We start from the raw sequence: 19,110 nt of genomic DNA, 5'->3' as shown, positions 1-19,110 counted from the left end.
AAAGTCTATCCCACAGGCACAGACCATGTGAAAGATAAAGTCTATCCCACAGCAACGCACCGTGTGAAAGATAAAGTTTATCCCACAGTCACGGACCGGGTGAAAGATACAGTCTATCGCACAGCCACGGACCGTGTGAATGATAAAGTCTACCCCGCAGCCACGGACCGTGTGAAAGATAAAGTCTACCCCACAGCCAGGGACGGTGTGGATGATAAAGTCTACCCCGCAGCCACGGACCGTGTGAAAGATAAAGTCTACCCCACAGCCACGGACCGTGTGAAAGATAAAGTCTACTCCACAGCCACGGGCCGTGTGCAAGATAAAGTCTACCCCACAGCCACGGGCCGTGTGAAAGATAAATTCTACCCCACAGCCACGGACCGTGTGAAAGATAAAGTCTATCCCACAAGCACGGACCGTGTGAAAGATAAAGTCTATCCCACAGCCACGGACCGTGTGAAAGATAAAGTCTATCCCACAGCCACGGACCGTGTGAAAGATAAAGTCTACCCCACAGCCACGGACCATGTGAAAGTTAGAGTCTATTCCACAGCCACGGACCGTGTGAAAGATAGAGTCCATCCCACAGGCACGGACCATGTGAAAGATAAAGTCTACCCCACAGCCACGGGGCGTGTGAAAGATAAAGTCTACCCTGTAGCCACGGGCCATGTGATAGACAAAGTCTATCCCATAGGCACGGACCATGTGAAAGATAAAGTCTATCCACAGGAACGGGCCATATGAAAGAAATGTCTACCCCAGAGCCACGGGCCGTGTGAAAGATAAAGTCTACCCCACAGGCACGGGCCGTGTGAAAGATAAAGTCTACTCCACTGCTACAGGCCGTGTGAAAGATAAAGTCTACCCCCTAGCCATGGACCGTGTGAAAGATAAAGTCTATCCCACAGCCACGGACCGTGTGAAAGATAAAGTCTACCACCCAGCCACGGACCGTGTGAAAGATAAACACTACCCCACAGCCACGGACCATGTGAAGATAAAGTCTACCCCACAGCCATGGACCGTTTGAAAGATAGAGTCTATCCCACAGCCACGGACCATGTAAACGATGAAGTCTATCCCACAGCCTCGGAGCGTGTGAAACATAAAGTCTATTCCCACAGCCATGGACCGTGTGAAAGAAAAACTCTATTACCTAGCAACGTACCATGTGAAAGATAAAGTCTACCCCACAGCCATGGACCGTGTGAAAGATAAAATCTATCCCACAGGCACGGACCGTGTGAAAGATAAAGTCTATTCCACAGCAACGGACCGTGTGAAAAAGTCTATCCCACAGCCACGGACCATGTGAATCATAAAGTCTATCCCACAGGCACGGACCGTGTGAAAGATAAAGTCTATCCCACAGGCACGGACCATGTGAAAAAGTCTATCCCTCAGGCGTGGAACCGTGTGAAAGATAAAGTCTACCCCACAGGCACGGACCGTGTGAAAGATAAAGTCAACCCCACAGCCATGGGCCGTGTGAAAGATAAAGTCTACCCCGCAGCCACGGGCCAGTGTGAAAGACAAAGTCTATCCCATAGGCACGGACCGTGTGAAAGATAAAGTCTATCCCACAGGAACGGGCCGTATGAAAGATAAAGTCTACCCCACAGCCACTTGCCGTGTGAAAGATAAAGTCTACGCCGTGGGCACGGGCCGTGTGAAAGATAAAGTCTACCCCACTGCCACCGGCCGTGTGAAGGATAAAGTCTACCCCCGAGCCATGGACCTTGTGAAAGATAAAGTTCAATCCCACAGCCACGGACCGTGTGAAACATAAAGTCTATCCCACCCAACAGCCAGGGACCGTGTGAAAGATAAAGTCTACCGCACAGCCACGGACGTTGTTAAAGATAAAGTCCACTTCACAGCCAACGGGCCGTGTGAAAGATAAAGTCTACCCCACAGCCACGGCCATGTGAAAGATAAAGTCTACACAAAGCCACGGACCTTGTGAAAGAGAAAGTCTCCCCACAGCCACGCACCGTGTGAAAGTTAAAGTCTACCCGACAGCCATGGACCGTGTGAAAGATAAAGTCTACCCCACAGCCACAGACCGTGTGAAAGATAAAGTCTATCCCACAAGCACGGACCGTGTGAAAGACAAAGTCTATCCCACAGCCACGGACCGTGTGAAAGATAAAGTCTACCCCACAGGCACGGAACGTGTGAAAGATAAAGTCTACCCCATAGCCACGTACCGTGTGAAAGATAGAGTCTATTCCCACAGCCAACGACCGTGTGAAAGATAAAGACTATCCCACAGCCACGGACCGTGTGAAATATAAAGTCTATCCCACAGCCACGGACCGTGTGAAAGATAAAGTCCATCCCACAGCCACGGACCGTGTGAAAGATAAATTCTATCCCACAGCCACGGACCGTGTGAAAGATTAAGTCTACCCCACAGCCACGGACCATGTTAAAGATAAAGTCTATCCCACAGGAACGGACCGTGCGAAAGATAAAGTCTATTTCCAGAGCCACGGACCGTGTGAAAGATAGGGGCTATCCCACAGCCACGGACCATGTGAAAGACAGAGTCTATCCCACAGGCATGGACTCTGTGAAAGATAAAGTCTATTCCCACAGCCACGGACCGTGTCAAAGATAAAGTCTAACCCACAGCCATGGACCGTGTCAAAGATAGAGTCTATTCCCACAGTGACAGACCATGTGCAAGATAGAGTCTATCCCTCAGGCACGGAACTTGTGAAAGATAAAGTCTACCACACAGGCACGGACCGTGTGAAAGATAACGTCTATTCCCAGAGCCACGGACAGTGTGAAATATAAAGTCTATTCCCACAGCCACGGACCTTGTGAAAGATAAAGTCTACTACCACAGCCACGGACCGTGTGAAAAATAAAGCCTACCCCACAGTCATGGACCGTGTGAAAGATAAAGCCTACCCCACAGTCACGGACCGTGTGAAAGATAAAGTCTATCCCACAGACAGGGACCGTGTGAAAGATAAAGTCTATCCCACAGGCACGGATCGTGTGAAAGATAAAGTCTATCTCACAGCCACGGTCGGTGTGAAAGATAAAGTCTATCCCACAGGCACGGACCGTGTGAAAAAGTCTATACCACATCCACGGACCATGTGAAAGATAAAGTCTATCCCACAGGCATGGACCATGTGAAAGATAAAGTATATCCCACAGCCACGGACTGTGTGAAAAAATCTATCCCACTGCCACGGACCGTGTGAAAGATAAAGTCTATCCCACAGGCACGGACCGCGTGAAAGATAAAGTCTATCCCACAGGCACGGACCGTGTGGAAGATAAAGTCTATCCCACAGGCACAGACCATGTGAAAGATAAAGTCTATCCCACAGCAACGCACCGTGTGAAAGATAAAGTTTATCCCACAGGCACGGACCGGGTGAAAGATACTGTCTATCGCACAGCCACGGACCGTGTGAATGATAAAGTCTACCCCGCAGCCACGGAGCGTGTGAAAGATAAAGTCTACCCCACAGCCAGGGACGGTGTGGATGATAAAGTCTACCCCGCAGCCACGGACCGTGTGAAAGATAAAGTCAACCCCACAGCCAGGGACCGTGTGAAAAATACAGTCTATTCCCACAGCCACTGACCATGTGCAAGATAGAGTCTATCCCACAGCCACGGACAGTGTGAAAGATAAAGTCAACCCCACAGCCACGGACCGTGAGTCAGATAAAGTCTACTCCACAGACACGGACCGTGTGAAGGATAAAGTCTATCAAACAGCCAAGGACCGTGTGAAAGATAAAGTCTACCTCACAGCCACGGACCGTGTGAAAGATAAAATCTATCCCACAGCCACATACCGTGTGAAAGATAAAGTCTACCCCACAGCCACGGACCATGTGAAAGATAAAGTCTACCCCACAGCCATGGACCGTGTGAAAGATAGAGTCTAATCCCACAGCCACGGACCATGTGAAAGTTAGAGTCTATTCCACAGCCACGGACCGTGTGAAAGATAGAGTCCATCCCACAGGCACGGACCATGTGAAAGATAAAGTCTACCCCACAGCCACGGGCCGTGTGAAAGATAAAGTCTACCCTGTAGCCACGGGCCATGTGAAAGACAAAGTCTATCCCATAGGCACGGACCGTGTGAAAGATAAAGTCTATCCTACAGGAACGGGCCATATGAAAGAAATGTCTACCCCACAGCCACGGGCCGGGTGAAAGATAAAGTCTACCCCACAGGGACGGGCCGAGTGAAAGATAAAGTCTACCCCACTGCCACAGGCCGTGTGAAAGATAAAGTCTACCCCCCAGCCATGGACCGTGTGAAAGATAAAGTCTATCCCACAGCCAGGGACCGTGTGAAAGATAAAGTCTACCCCCCAGCCATGGACCGTGTGAAAGTTGAAGTCTACCCCACAGCCACGACCATGTGAAAGATAAAGTCTACCCCACAGCCATGGACCGTGTGAAAGATAGAGTCTTTCCCACAGCCACGGACCATGTAAACGATGAAGTCTATCCCACAGCCTCGGACCGTGTGAAACATAAAGTCTATTCCCACAGCCATGGACTGTGTGAAAGAAAAACTCTACTACCTAGCAACGTACCATGTGAAAGATAAAGTCTACCCCACAGCCACAGACCGTGTGAAAGATAAAATCTATCCCACAGGCACGGACCGTGTGAAAGATAAAGTCTATTCCACAGCAACGGACCGTGTGAAAAAGTCTATCCCACAGCCACGGACCGTGTGAATGATAAAGTCTATCCCACAGGCACGGACCGTGTGAAAGATAAAGTCTATCCACAGGCCACGTCTATCCCACAGCCACGGACCGTGTGAAAGATAAAGTCTATTCCCAGAGCCACGGACCTTGTGAAACATAAAGTCTATTCCCACAGCCACAGACCGTGTGAAAGATAAAGTCTACCCCCACAGCCACGGACCGTATGAAAGATAAAGTCTACCCCACAGCCACGGACCGTGTCAAAGATAAAGTCGATCCCACAGCCATGGACCGTGTGAAAGATAGAGTCTATTCCCACAGCCACGGACCATGTGAAAGAAAAAGTCTATCCAACAGCCACAGACCGTGTGAAAGATAGAGTCTTTCCCACAGGCAAGGACCGCGTGAAAGATAAAGTCTACCCCACAGCCACGGACCGTGTGAAAGATAAAGTCTAATCCACAGCTACGGGCCGTGTGAAACATAAACTCTACCCCACGGCCACGGGCCGTGTGAAAGATAAAGTCTACCTCACAGCCACGGACCGTGTGAAAGATAAGGTCTATCCCATGGGCACGGACCGTGTGAAAGATAGAGTCTATTCCCACAGCCATGGACTGTGTGAAAGATAAAGTCGACCACACAGCCAAGGACCGTGTGAAAGTAAAGTCTATCCCACAGGCACGGACCGTGTGAAAGATAAAGTCTATCCCACAGCCACGGACCGTGTGAAAAAGTCTATCCCACAGCCACGGACCGTGTGAAAGATAAAGTCTATCCCACAGGCCCGGACCGTGTGAAAAGTCTATCACACAGCCACTTACCGTGTAAAAGATAAAGTCTATACCAGAGCCACGGGCCATGTGAAAGATAAAGTCTACCCCACAGCCACGGACTGTATGAAAGATAAAGTCTACCACACAGCCACGGACCGGGCGAAATATAACGTCTTTCCCACAGCCACGGACCGTGTGAAAGATAGAGTCTATTCCCACAGCCATGGACCGTGTGAAAGATAAAGTCTATCCCACAGCCATGGACGGTGTGAAAGATAAAGTCTATTCCCACAGCCACGGACCATGTGAAAGAAAAAGTCTATCACACAGCCACGGGCCGTGTGAAAGATAAAGTCTACCCCACAACCACGAACCGTGTGAAAGTCAATGTCTACCCCAGAGGCACGGACCGTGTGAAAGATAAAGTCTACCCCATAGCCACGGGCCGTGTGAAAGATAAAGTCTACCCCACAGCCACGGGCCGTGTGAAAGATTAAGTCTATCCCACAGCCACGGACAGTGTGAAAGATAAAGTCTATACCACAGGCACGGGCCGTGTGAAAGATAAAGTCTACCCCACAGCCACGGGCCGTGTGAAAGAAAAAGTCTATCCCACAGACACGGGCCGTGTGAAAGATAAAGTCTTTCCCTCAGCCAAAAGCCATGTGACAGATAAAGTCTACACCCCAGCCACGGACCGTGTGAAAGAAAAAGTCTATCCCACAGGCACGGGCCGTGTGAAAGATAAAGTCTACCCCACAACAAAAGGCCATGTGAAAGATAAAGTCTACCCCCATCTATGGACCCGTGTGAGAATAAAGTCATCCACAGCAACGGACCGTGTGAAAGATAAAATCTATCCCACACCCACATACCGTGTGAAAGATAAAGTCTAACCCACAGCCATGGACCATGTGAAAGATAAAGTCTACCCCACAGCCACGGATCGTGTGAAAGATAGAGTCTATTCCCACAACCACGGACCATGTGAAAGATAGAGTCTATCCCACAGCCACGGTCCGTGTGAAAGATAGAGTCTAACCCACTGGCACGGACCGTGGGAAAAAGTATATCCCACAGGCACGGACCGTGTGAAAGATAAAGTCAATCCCACAGGCACGGAATGAGTGAAAGATAAAGTATACCCCACAGCCACGGACCGTGTGAAAGATAAACTCTATCCCACAGGCACGGGCCGTGTGAAAGATAAAGTCTACCCCACAAGCAAAGGCCATGTGAAAGATAAAGTCTACCCCCCAGCCATGGACCGTGTGAAAGATAAAGTCTATCCCACAGCCACGGACCATGTGAAAGATAAAATCTATTCCAAACCCACATACCGTGTGAAAGATAAAGTCTACCCCACAGCCATGGACCATGTGAAAGATAAAGTCTACACAACAGCCACGGATCGTGTGAAAGATAGAGTCTATTCCCACAACTACGGACCATGTGAAAGATAGAGTCTATTCCACAGCCACGGACCGTGTGAAAGATAGAGTCTATCCCACAGGCACGGACCGTGGGAAAAAGTCTATCCCACAGGCACGGACCGTGTGAAAGATAAAGTCAATCCCACAGGCACGGAGTGTGTGAAAGATAAAGTATACCCCACAGCCACGGACCGTGTGAAAGATAAACTCTATCCCACAGGCACGGACCCCGTGAAAGATAGAGTCTATTCCCACAGCCATGGACCGTTTGAGAGATAAAGTCTAACCCACAGCTACGGACCGTGTGAAAGATAAAGTCTACCCCACATCCACGGACCGTGTGAAAGATAATGTCTACCCCACAGGCACGGACCGTGTGAAAGATAAATTCTACCCCACAGCCACGGACCGTGTGAAAGATAAAGTCTACCCCACAGCCACGGACCGTGTGAAAGATACAGTCTATCCCACAGGCACGGACCGTGTTAAAGATAGAGTCTATCCCACAGGCACGGACCGTGTGAAAGATAGAGTCTATCCCAAAGCCACGGACCGTGTGAAAGATAAAGTCTAACCCACAGGCACAGACCGTGTGAAAGATAAAGACTATTCCCACAGCCACCAAACGAGTGAAACATAAAGTATATGCCCACAGGAACGGACCGTGTGAAAAATAAAGTCTATTCCCACAGCCATGGACCGTGTGAAAGATAAAGTCTACCCCACAGCCATGGACCGTGTGAAAGACAAAGTCTATCGCACAGCCACTTACCGAGTTAAAGATAAAGTCCACTTCAGAGCCACGGGCCGTGTGAAAGATAAAGTCTACCCCACAGGCACGGGCCGTGTGAAAGATAAAGTCTACACAAAGCCACGGACCTTGTGAAAGTTTAAGTCTACCCACAACCACGGACCGTGTGAAACATAAAGTCTACCCCACAGCCAAGGACCGTGTGAAAGAAAAAGTCTACCCCACAGCCACGGGCCGTGTGAAAGATAAAGTCTACCCCACAGGCACGGGCCGTGTGAAAGATAAAGTCTAAACCACAGACACGGACCGTGTGAAAGATAACATCTACCCCACAGCCGCAGGCCATGTGAAAGATAAAGTCTATCCCACAGCCACGGACCGTGTGAAAGATAAAGTCTACCCCACAGCCACGGACCGTGTGACAGATAGAGTCTATCCCACAGGCACGGACCGTGTGAAATATAGAGTCTATTCCCACAGCCACGGGCCGTGTGAAACAAAAAAGTCTATCCCACAGCCACGGACCGTGTGAAAGATAAATTCTATCCCACAGGCACGGAACGTGTGAAAGATAAAGTCTATCCCACAGCCACGGACCGTGTGAAAGATAAAGTCTATCCCACAGCCACGGACCGTGTGAAAGTGTCTATCCCACAACCACGGACCCTGTGAAAGATAAAGTCTATTCCCACAGGCACAGACCGTGTGAAAGATAAAGTCTATCCCACAGCCACGGACCGTGTGAAAAAGTCTATCCCACAGGCACGGACCGTGTGAAAGATAAAGTCTATCCCTTAGGTATGGACCGTGTGAAAGATAAAGTTCCCACAGTGACAGACCATATGCAAGATAGAGTCTATCCCTCAGGCACGGAACTTGTGAAAGATAAAGTCTACCACACAGGCATGGACCGTGTGAAAGATAAAGTCTATTCCCAGAGCCACGGACAGTGTGAAATATAAAGTCTATTCCCACAGCCAAGGACCTTGTGAAAGATAAAGTCTACTACCACAGCCACGGACCGTGTGAAAAATAAAGCCTACCCCACAGTCACGGACCGTGTGAAAGATAAAGTCTATCCCACAGCCAGGGACCGTGTGAAAGATAAAGTCTATCCCACAGGCACGGACCGTGTGAAAGATAAAGTCTACCCCACAGGCACGGACCGTGTGAAAGATAAAGTCAACCCCACAGCCATGGGCCGTGTGAAAGATAAAGTCTACCCCGCAGGCACGGGCCATGTGAAAGACAAAGTCTATCCCATAGGCACGGACCGTGTGAAAGATAAAGTCTATCCCACAGGAACGGGCCGTATGAAAGATAAAGTCTACCCCACAGCCACTTGCCATGTGAAAGATAAAGTCTAAGCCATGGGCACGGGCCGTGTGAAAGATAAAGTCTACCCCACTGCCACGGGCCGTGTGAAGGATAAAGTCTACCCCCGAGCCACGGACCGTGTGAAAGATAGAGTCTATCACACAGCCATGGACCGTGTGAAAGATAGAGTCTATCCCACAGCCATGGACCGTGTGAAAGATAGTGTCTATCCCACAACCACGGACCGTGTGAAAGATAGAGTCTACCCCACAGCCACGGACCGTGTCAAAGATAGAGTCTACCCCACAGCCATGGACCGTGTGAAAGATAGAGTCTAATCTCACAGCCACGGACCATGTGAAAGTTAGAGTCTATTCCACAGCCACGGACCGTGTGAAAGATAGAGTCCATCCCACAGGCACGGACCATGTGAAAGATAAAGTCTATCCCACAGGCACGGACCGTGTGAAAGATAAAGTCTACCCCACAGGCATGGACCTTGTGAAAGTTAAAGTCTACCCTGCAGCCACGGGCCGTGTGAAAGATGAAGACTATACCACAGCAACGGACCATGTGAAAGATAAAGTCTATCCCACAGGCACAGACCGTGTGAAAGGTAAATTCTACCTCACAGACATGGACCATTTGAAAGATAAAGTCTATTCCCAGAGCCACGGACCTGTGAAACATAAAGTCTATTCCCACAGCCAAGGACCGTATGAAAGATAAAGTCTACTCCCACAGGCAAGGACAGTGTGAAAGATAAAGTCTACCCCACAGACGTGGATCGTGAGAAAGATAAAGTCTATCCCACAGCGAGGGACATTGTGAAAGATAAAGTCCATCCCACAGGCACGTACCATGTGAAAGATAAAGTCTATTCCACAGACACAGACAGTGTGAAAGATAAAGTCTATCCCACAGTCACGGACTGTGTGAAAAAGTCTATCCCACAGCCACGGACCGTGTGAAAGAAAAAGTCTAACCCACAGGAACGGACCGTGTGAAAGATAAAGTCTATCCACAGCCACGGACCGTGTGAAAAAGTCTATCCCACAGGCATGGACCGTGTGAAAGATAAAGTCTGTCCCACAGGCATGGACCGTGTGAAAGATAAAGTCTACCCCACAGCCACGGACCGTGTGAAAGATAAAGTCTAACCCACAGCCATGGACCGTGTGAGAGATAGAGTCTATTCCCACAGCGACACAAAATGTGCAAGATAGAGTCTATCCCACAGGCACGGACCGTGTGAAAGTTAAAGTCTACCCCACAGGCACGGACCGTGTGAAAGATAAAGTCTATTCCCAGAGCCACGGACCGTCTGAAACATAAAGTCTATTCCCACAGCCACGGACCGTGTGGAAGATAAAGTCTACTACCACAGCCACGGACCGTGTGACAAATAAAGTCTACCTCACAGCCACGGACTGTGTGAAAGATAAAGTCTATCCCACAGCCATGGACCGTGTGAAAGATAAAGTCTATCCCACAGCCATGGACCGTGTGAAAGATAGAGTCTATTCCGACAGCCACGGACTGTGTGAAAGATAAGGCTATCCCACAGCCACGGACCATGTGAAAGATAGAGTCTATCCCACAGGCATGGGCCGTGTTAGAGATAGAGTCTATTGCCTCAGCCACGGACTGTGTGAAAGATAGAGGCTATCCCACAGCCACGGACCATGTGAAAGATAGAGTCTATCCCACAGGCATGGACCGTGTTAGAGATAAAGTCTATTCCCTCATCCACGGATCGTGTGAAAGATAGAGTCTATCACACAGGTACGGACCGTGTGAAAGTAGAGTCCATCCCACAGCCACGGACCGTGTGAAAGATAAACTCTATTCCCAGAGCCACGGACCATGTGAAAGATAAAGTCTACCGCACAGCCAAGGGCTGAGTGAAAGATAAAGTCTACACCACAGGCACGGGCCGTGTGAAGGATAAAGTCTACCCCACAGACACAGACCGTGTGAAAGATAGAGTCTATCAAACAGCCACAGACCATGTGAAAGATAAAGTCTACCCCACAGCCACGGACCGTGTGAAAGAGAAAGACTATCCCAAAGGCACGGACCGTGTGAAAGATAAAGTCTATCCCACAGGCACGGATCGTGTGAAAGATAAAGTCTATCTCACAGCCACGGACCGTGTGAAAGATAAAGTCTATCCCACAGGCACGGACCGTGTGAAAAAGTCTATCCCACAGCCATGGACCGTGTGAAAGATAAAGTCTACTCCAACAGCCACGGACCGTGTGAAAGATAAAGTCTATCCCAGAGCCACGGAGCGTGTGAAAGATAGAGTCTATTCCCACAGCCACGGACCGTGTGAAAGATAGAGGCTATCCCACAGCCACGAACCATGTGAAAGATAGTGTCTATCCGACAGGCATGGACCGTGTGAAAGATAAAGTCTATTCCCACAGCCATGGACCGTGTGAAAGATAGAGTCTATCCCACAGGCATGGATCATGTGAAAGATAGAGTCTATCCCACAGCCACGGACAGTGTGAAAGATAAAGTCTATCCCACAGGCACGGACCGTGTGAAAGATAAAGTCTATTCCCACAGCCACAGACCGTGTGAAACATAAAGTGTATTCCCACAGCCAAGGACCGTGTGAAAAATAAAGCCTATTCCCACAGCCAAAGACCGTGTGAAAGATAAAGTCTACCCTACAGCCACGGACAATGTGAAAGATAAAGTCTACCGCACAGCCACGGACGTTGTTAAAGATAAAGTCCACTTCACAGCCACGGGCCGTGTGAAATCTAAAGTCTACCCCACAGCCACGGGCCGTGTGAAAGATAAAGTCTACACCAAGCCACGGACCTTGTGAAAGAGAAAGTCTACCCACAGCCACGCACCGTGTGAAAGATAAAGTCTACCCGACAGCCACGGACCGTGTGAAAGATAAAGTCTACCCCACAGCCACAGACCGTGTGAAAGATAAAGTCTATCCCACAGGCACAGAGCGTGTGAAAGATAAAGACTATTCCCACAGCCACCGACCGTGTGAAACATAAAGTATATGCCCACAGGAACGGACCGTGTGAAAAATAAAGTCTATTCCCACAGCCATGGACTGTGTGAAAGATAAAGTCTACCCCACAGCCATGGACCGTGTGAAAGACAAAGTCTATCGCACAGCCACTTACCGAGTTAAAGATAAAGTCCACTTCAGAGCCACGGGCCGTGTGAAAGATAAAGTCTACCCCACAGGCACGGGCCGTGTGAAAGATAAAGTCTACACAAAGCCACGGACCTTGTGAAAGTTTAAGTCTACCCACAACCACGGACCGTGTGAAACATAAAGTCTACCCCACAGCCAAGGACCGTGTGAAAGATAAAGTCTACCCCACAGCCACGGGCCGTGTGAAAGATAAAGTCTACCCCACAGGCACGGGCCGTGTGAAAGATAAAGTCTAAACCACAGACACGGACCGTGTGAAAGATAACATCTACCCCACAGCCGCAGGCCATGTGAAAGATAAAGTCTATCCCACAGCCACGGACCGTGTGAAAGATAAAGTCTACCCCACAGCCACGGACCGTGTGACAGATAGAGTCTATCCCACAGGCACGGACCGTGTGAAAGATAGAGTCTATTCCCACAGCCACGGGCCGTGTGAAACAAAAAAGTCTATCCCACAGCCACGGACCATGTGAAAGATAAATTCTATCCCACAGGCACGGAACGTGTGAAAGATAAAGTCTATCCCACAGCCACAGACCCTGTGAAAGATAAAGTCTTTCCCACAGCCACGGACCGTGTGAAAGTGTCTATCCCACAACCACGGACCGTGTGAAAGATAAAGTCTATTCCCACAGGCACAGACCGTGTGATAGATATAGTCTATCCCACAGCCACGGACCGTGTGAAAAAGTCTATCCCACAGGCACGGACCGTGTGAAAGATAAAGTCTATTCCATAGGTATGGACCGTGTGAAAGATAAAGTCTACCACAGAGCCACGGACCGTGTGAAAGATAAAGTCTATTCCACAGGCACGGACCGTGTGAAAGATAAAGTCTACCCCACAGCCCCGGACCGTGTGAAAGATAAAGTCTATCCCACAGCCACGCACCGTGTGAAAGCTAAAGTGTATCCCACAGCCACGGACCATGTGAAAGATAAAGTCTATCCCACAGACACAGACTGGGTGAAAGATAAACTCTATCACACAGCCACGGACCGTGTGAAAAAATCAATCCCACAGCCATGGACCGTGTGAAAGATAAAGTCTATCCCACAGGCACGGACTGTGTGAAAGATAATGTCTATCCCACAGCCCCGGACCGTGTGAAAAAGCCTATCTCACAGGCATGGACCATGTGAAAGACAAAGTCTACCCCAAAGCCACGGACTGTGTGAAAGATAAAGTCTATCCCAGAGCCACGGAGCGTGTGAAAGATAAAGTCTATCCGACAGCCACGGACCGTGTGAAAGATGAAGTCTATCCCACAGTCACGGACCATGTGAAAGATAAAGTCTATCCGACAGGCACTGACAGTGTGAAAGATAAAGTCTATCCCAAAGCAATGGACCGTGTGAAAGATAAAGTCTATCCCAAAGCAACGGACCATGTGAAAAAGTCTATCCCACAGCCAGGGACAGTGTGAAACATAAAGTCTATCCCACAGGCACGGACCATGTGAAAGATACAGGCTATTCCCACAGCAACGGACTGTGTGAAACATAAAGTCTACTCCCACAGCCATGGACCGTGTGAAAGATAAAGTCTACTCCACCAGCCACGGACCGTGTGAAAGATAAAGTCTACCCCACAGCCAGGGACGGTGTGGATGATAAAGTCTACCCCGCAGCCACGGACCGTGTGAAAGATAAAGTCTACCCCACAGCCAGGGACCGTGTGAAAAATACAGTCTATTCCCACAGCCACTGACCATGTGCAAGATAGAGCCTATCCCACAGCCACGGACAGTGTGAAAGATAAAGTCAACCCCACAGCCACGGACCGTGAGTCAGATAAAGTCTACTCCACAGACACGGACCGTGTGAAGGATAAAGTCTATCAAACAGCCAAGGACCGTGTGAAAGATAAAATCTACCCCACAGCCACGGACCGTGTGAAAGATAAAGTCTACCCCACAGCCACGGACCATGTGAAAGATAAAGTCTACCCCACAAGCAAAGGCCATGTGAAAGATAAAGTCTACCCCACAGCCATGGACCGTGTGAAAGATAGAGTCTAATCCCACAGCCACGGACCATGTGAAAGTTAGAGTCTATTCCACAGCCACGGACCGTGTGAAAGATAGAGTCCATCCCACAGGCACGGACCATGTGAAACATAAAGTCTACCCCACATCCACGGGGCGTGTGAAAGATAAAGTCTACCCTGTAGCCACGGGCCATGTGAAAGACAAAGTCTATCCCATAGGCACGGACCGTGTGAAAGATAAAGTCTATCCTACAGGAACGGGCCATATGAAAGAAATGTCTACCCCACAGCCACGGGCCGTGTGAAAGATAAAGTCTACCCCACAGGCACGGGCCGTGTGAAAGATAAAGTCTACCCCACTACTACAGGCCGTGTGAAAGATAAAGTATACCCCCTAGCCATGGACCATGTGAAAGATAAAGTCTATCCCACAGCCACGGACCGTGTGAAAGATAAAGTCTACCACCCAGCCACGGACCGTGTGAAAGATAAACACTACCCCAAAGCCACGGACCATGTGAAAGATAAAGTCTACCCCACAGCCATGGACCGTGTGAAAGATAGAGTCTATCCCACAGCCACGGACCATGTAAACGATGAAGTCTATCCCACAGCCTCGGACCGTGTGAAACATAAAGTCTATTCCCACAGCCATGGACCGTGTGAAAGAAAAACTCTATTACCTAGCAACGTACCATGTGAAAGATAAAGTCTACCCCACAGCCATGGACCGTGTGAAAGATAAAATCTATCCCACAGGTACGGACCGTGTGAAAGATAAAGTCTATTCCACAGCAACGGTCCGTGTGAAAAAGTCTATCCCACAGCCACGGACCGTGTGAAACATAAAGTCTCTCCCACAGGCACGGACCGAGTGAAAGTTAAAGTCTATCCCACAGGCACGGACCGTGTGAAAGATAAAGTCAACCCCACAGCCATGGGCCGTGTGAAAGATAAAGTCTACCCCGCAGCCACGGGCCGTGTGAAAGACAAAGTCTATCCCATAGGCACGGACCGTGTGAAAGATAAAGTCTATCCCACAGGAACGGGCCGTATGAAAGATAAATTCTACCCCACAGCCACTTGCCGTGTGAAAGATAAAGTCTACGCCATGGGCACGGGCCGTGTGAAAGATAAAGTCTACCCCACTGCCACGGGCCGTGTGAAGGATAAAGTCTACCCCCGAGCCATGGACCTTGTGAAAGATAAAGTCAATCCCACAGCCACGGACCTTGTGAAACATAAAGTCTATCCCACAGCCAGGGACCGTGTGAAAGATAAAGTCTACCGCACAGCCACGGACGTTGTTAAAGATAAAGTCCACTTCACAGCCACGGGCCGTGTGAAAGATAAAGTCTACCCCACAGCCACGGGCCGTGTGAAAGATAAAGTCTACACAAAGCCACGGACCTTGTGAAAGAGAAAGTCTACCCACAGCCACGCACCGTGTGAAAGATAAAGACTACCCGACAGCCACGGACCGTGTGAAAGATAAAGTCTACCCCACAGCCACAGACCGTGTGAAAGATAAAGTCTATCCCACAAGCACGGACCGTGTGAAAGATAAAGTCTATCCCACAGCCACGGACCGTGTGAAAGATAAAGTCTATCCCACAGCCACGGACCGTGTGAAGATAAAGTCTACCCCACAGCCACGGACCGTGTGAAAGATAGCGTCTATTCACACAGCCAACGACCGTGTGAAAGATAAAGTCTATCCCACAGCCACGGACCGTGTGAAAGATAAAGTCTATCCCACAGCCACGGACCGTGTGAAAGATAAAGTCTATCCCACAGGCACGGACCGTGTGAAAGATAAAGTCCATCCCACAGCCACGGACCGTGTGAAAGATAAAGTCTATCCCACAGCCACGGACCGTGTGAAAGATTAACTCTACCCCACAGCCACGGACCACGTGAAAGATAAAGTCTATCCCACAGGAACGGACCGTGCGAAAGATAAAGTCTATTTCCAGAGCCACGGACTGTGTGAAAGATAGGGGCTATCCCACAGCCACGGACCATGTGAAAGACAGAGTCTATCCCACAGGCATGGACTCTGTGAAAGATAAAGTCTATTCCCACAGCCACGGACGGTGTGAAAGATAAAGTCTAACCCACAGCCATGGACCGTGTCAAAGATAGAGTCTATTCCCACAGTGACAGACCATGTGCAAGATAGAGTCTATCCCTCAGGCACGGAACTTGTGAAAGATAAAGTCTACCACACAGACACGGACCGTGTGAAAGATAAAGTCTATTCCCAGAGCCACGGACAGTGTGAAATATAAAGTCTATTCCCACAGCCACGGACCTTGTGAAAGATAAAGTCTACTACCACAGCCACGGACCGTGTGAAAAATAAAGCCTACCCCACAGTCACGGACCGTGTTGGAAAGATAAAGTCGTTATTCCCACAAGCCAGGGACCGTGTGAAAAGATAAAGCTACCCCCACAGGCACGCCAACCGTGAAAGAAAAGTCAACCCCACAAGCCATGGGCCGCTGTGAAAGATAAAGTCTGTACCCCGCAGCCCACGGCCGTGTGAAAGAACAAGTCTTATCCATAGGCAACGGACCCCGTGTGAAAGATAAAGTCTATCCCACAGGAACGGCCTTATGAAAGATTAAAAAGTCTACCCCACAGCCACTTGGCCGTGGAAAGATAAAAGCTACGCCATGGGCACGGGCCGTGTGAAAGATAAAGTCTACCCCACTGCCAGGAGCCCGTGTGAAGGATAAAGTCTACCCCCCGAGCCAATGGACCTTGTGAAAGATAAAGTCAATCCCACAGCCACGGACCGTGTGAAACATAAAGTCTATCCCACAGCCAGGGACCGTGTGAAAGATAAAGTCTACCGCACAGCCACGGACGTTGTTAAAGATAAAGTCCACTTCACAGCCACGGGCCGTGTGAAAGATAAAGTCTACCCCACAGCCATGGGCCGTGTGAAAGATAAAGTCTACACAAAGTCACGGACCTTGTGAAAGAGAAAGTCTACCCACAGCCACGCACCGTGTGAAAGATAAAGTCTACCCGACAGCCACGGACCGTGTGAAAGATAAAGTCTACCCCACAGCCACAGACCGTGTGAAAGATAAAGTCTATCCCACAAGCACGGACCGTGTGAAAGACAAAGTCTATCCCACAGCCACGGACCTTGTGAAAGATAAAGTCTACCCCACAGGCACGGAACGTGTGAAAGATAAAGTCTACCCCATAGCCACGGACCGTGTGAAAGATAGAGTCTATTCCCACAGCCAACGACCGTGTGAAAGATAAAGTCTATCCCACAGCCACGGACCGTGTGAAAGATAAAGTCTATCCCACAGGCACGGACCGTGTGAAAGATAAACTCCATCCCACAGCCACGGACCGTGTGAAAGATAAAGTCTATCCCACAGCCACGGACCGTGTGAAAGATTAAGTCTACCCCACAGCCACGGACCATGTGAAAGATAAAGTCTATCCCACAGGAACGGACCGTGCGAAAGATAAAGTCTATTTCCAGAGCCACGGACCGTGTGAAAGATAGGGGCTATCCCACAGCCACGGACCATGTGAAAGACAGAGTCTATCCCACAGGCATGGACCCTGTGAAAGATAAAGTCTGTGGGATAGATTTTATCTTTCACACGGTAGGTGGCTGTGGGGTAGACTTTTTCTTTCACATGTTCCGTGGCTGTGGGAATAGACTCTATCTTTCACACGGTCCATGGCTGTGGGAATAGACTTTATGTTTCACAAGGTCCGTGGCTCTGCGAATAGACTTTATCTTTCACATGGTCCGTGACTGTGGTGTAGACTTTATCTTTCACACGGTCCATGCCTGTGGGAAAGACTTTATCTTTCACCGGTCCGTGGCTGTCGGTAGACTTCATCTTTCACACGGTCCGTGCCTGTGGGATAGACTTTATCTTTCACACGGTCCGTGGCTGTGGGAATACACTCTATCTTTGACACGGTCCGTGCCTGTGGGATAGATTTTATCTTTCACACAGTCTGTGACTGTGTGGTAGACTTTATCTTTCACACGGTCCGTGGCTGTGGGAAGACTTTATCTTTCACACGGTCGTTGCTGTGGGGTAGAGTTTATGTTTCACATGGCCCGTGGCTGTGGATTAGACTTTATCTTTCACATGGTTCGTGGCTGTGGGGTAGACTATATCTTTCACACGGTCCGTGCCTGTGGGAAAGACTCTATCTTTCACATTGTCTGTGGCTCTGGGATAGACTTTTTCTTTCACATGGTCCGTGGCTGTGGGAATAGACTCTATCTTTCACACGGTCCATGGCTGTGGGATAGACTTTATGTTTCACACGGTCCGTGGCTATGGCGTAGACTTTATCTTTCATACGGTCCGTGGCTGTGGGAGTAGACTTTATCTTTCACACGGTCTGTGGCGGTGGGAATAGACTTTATGTTTCACAAGGTTCGTGGCTCTGGGAATAGACTTTATCTTTCACATGATCCGTTGCTGTGGGGTAGACTTTATCTTTCACACGGTCCGTGCCTGTGGGATAGACTTTATCTTTCACACGGTCCGTGGCTGTTGGATAGACTTTATCTTTCACACGGTCCGTGGCTGTGGGGTAGACTTTATCTTTCACACGGTCCGTGCCTGTGGGAAAGACTTTATCTTTCACACGGTCCGTGGCTGTGGGATAGACTTTATCTTTCACATGGTCCGTGGCTGTGGGATAGACTTTATCTTTCACACGGCCCATGGGTGTGAAGTGGACTTTATCTTTAACACGGTCCGTGGCTGTGGTGTAGACTTTTTCTTACACACGGTCCGTGGCTGTGGGGTAGACTTTATCTTTCACATGGTCCGAGGCTGTGGAAATAGACTTTATTTTTCACACGGTCCGTGGCTGTGGGAATAGACTCTATCTTTCACACGGTCCGTGGCTGTGGGAATAGACTCTA

Source organism: Cervus canadensis, chromosome 26 (genome assembly GCF_019320065.1).
Source record: "Cervus canadensis isolate Bull #8, Minnesota chromosome 26, ASM1932006v1, whole genome shotgun sequence".
NCBI lineage: Eukaryota > Metazoa > Chordata > Mammalia > Artiodactyla > Cervidae > Cervus > Cervus canadensis.
Note: the sequence above shows the minus strand (reverse complement) of the source record.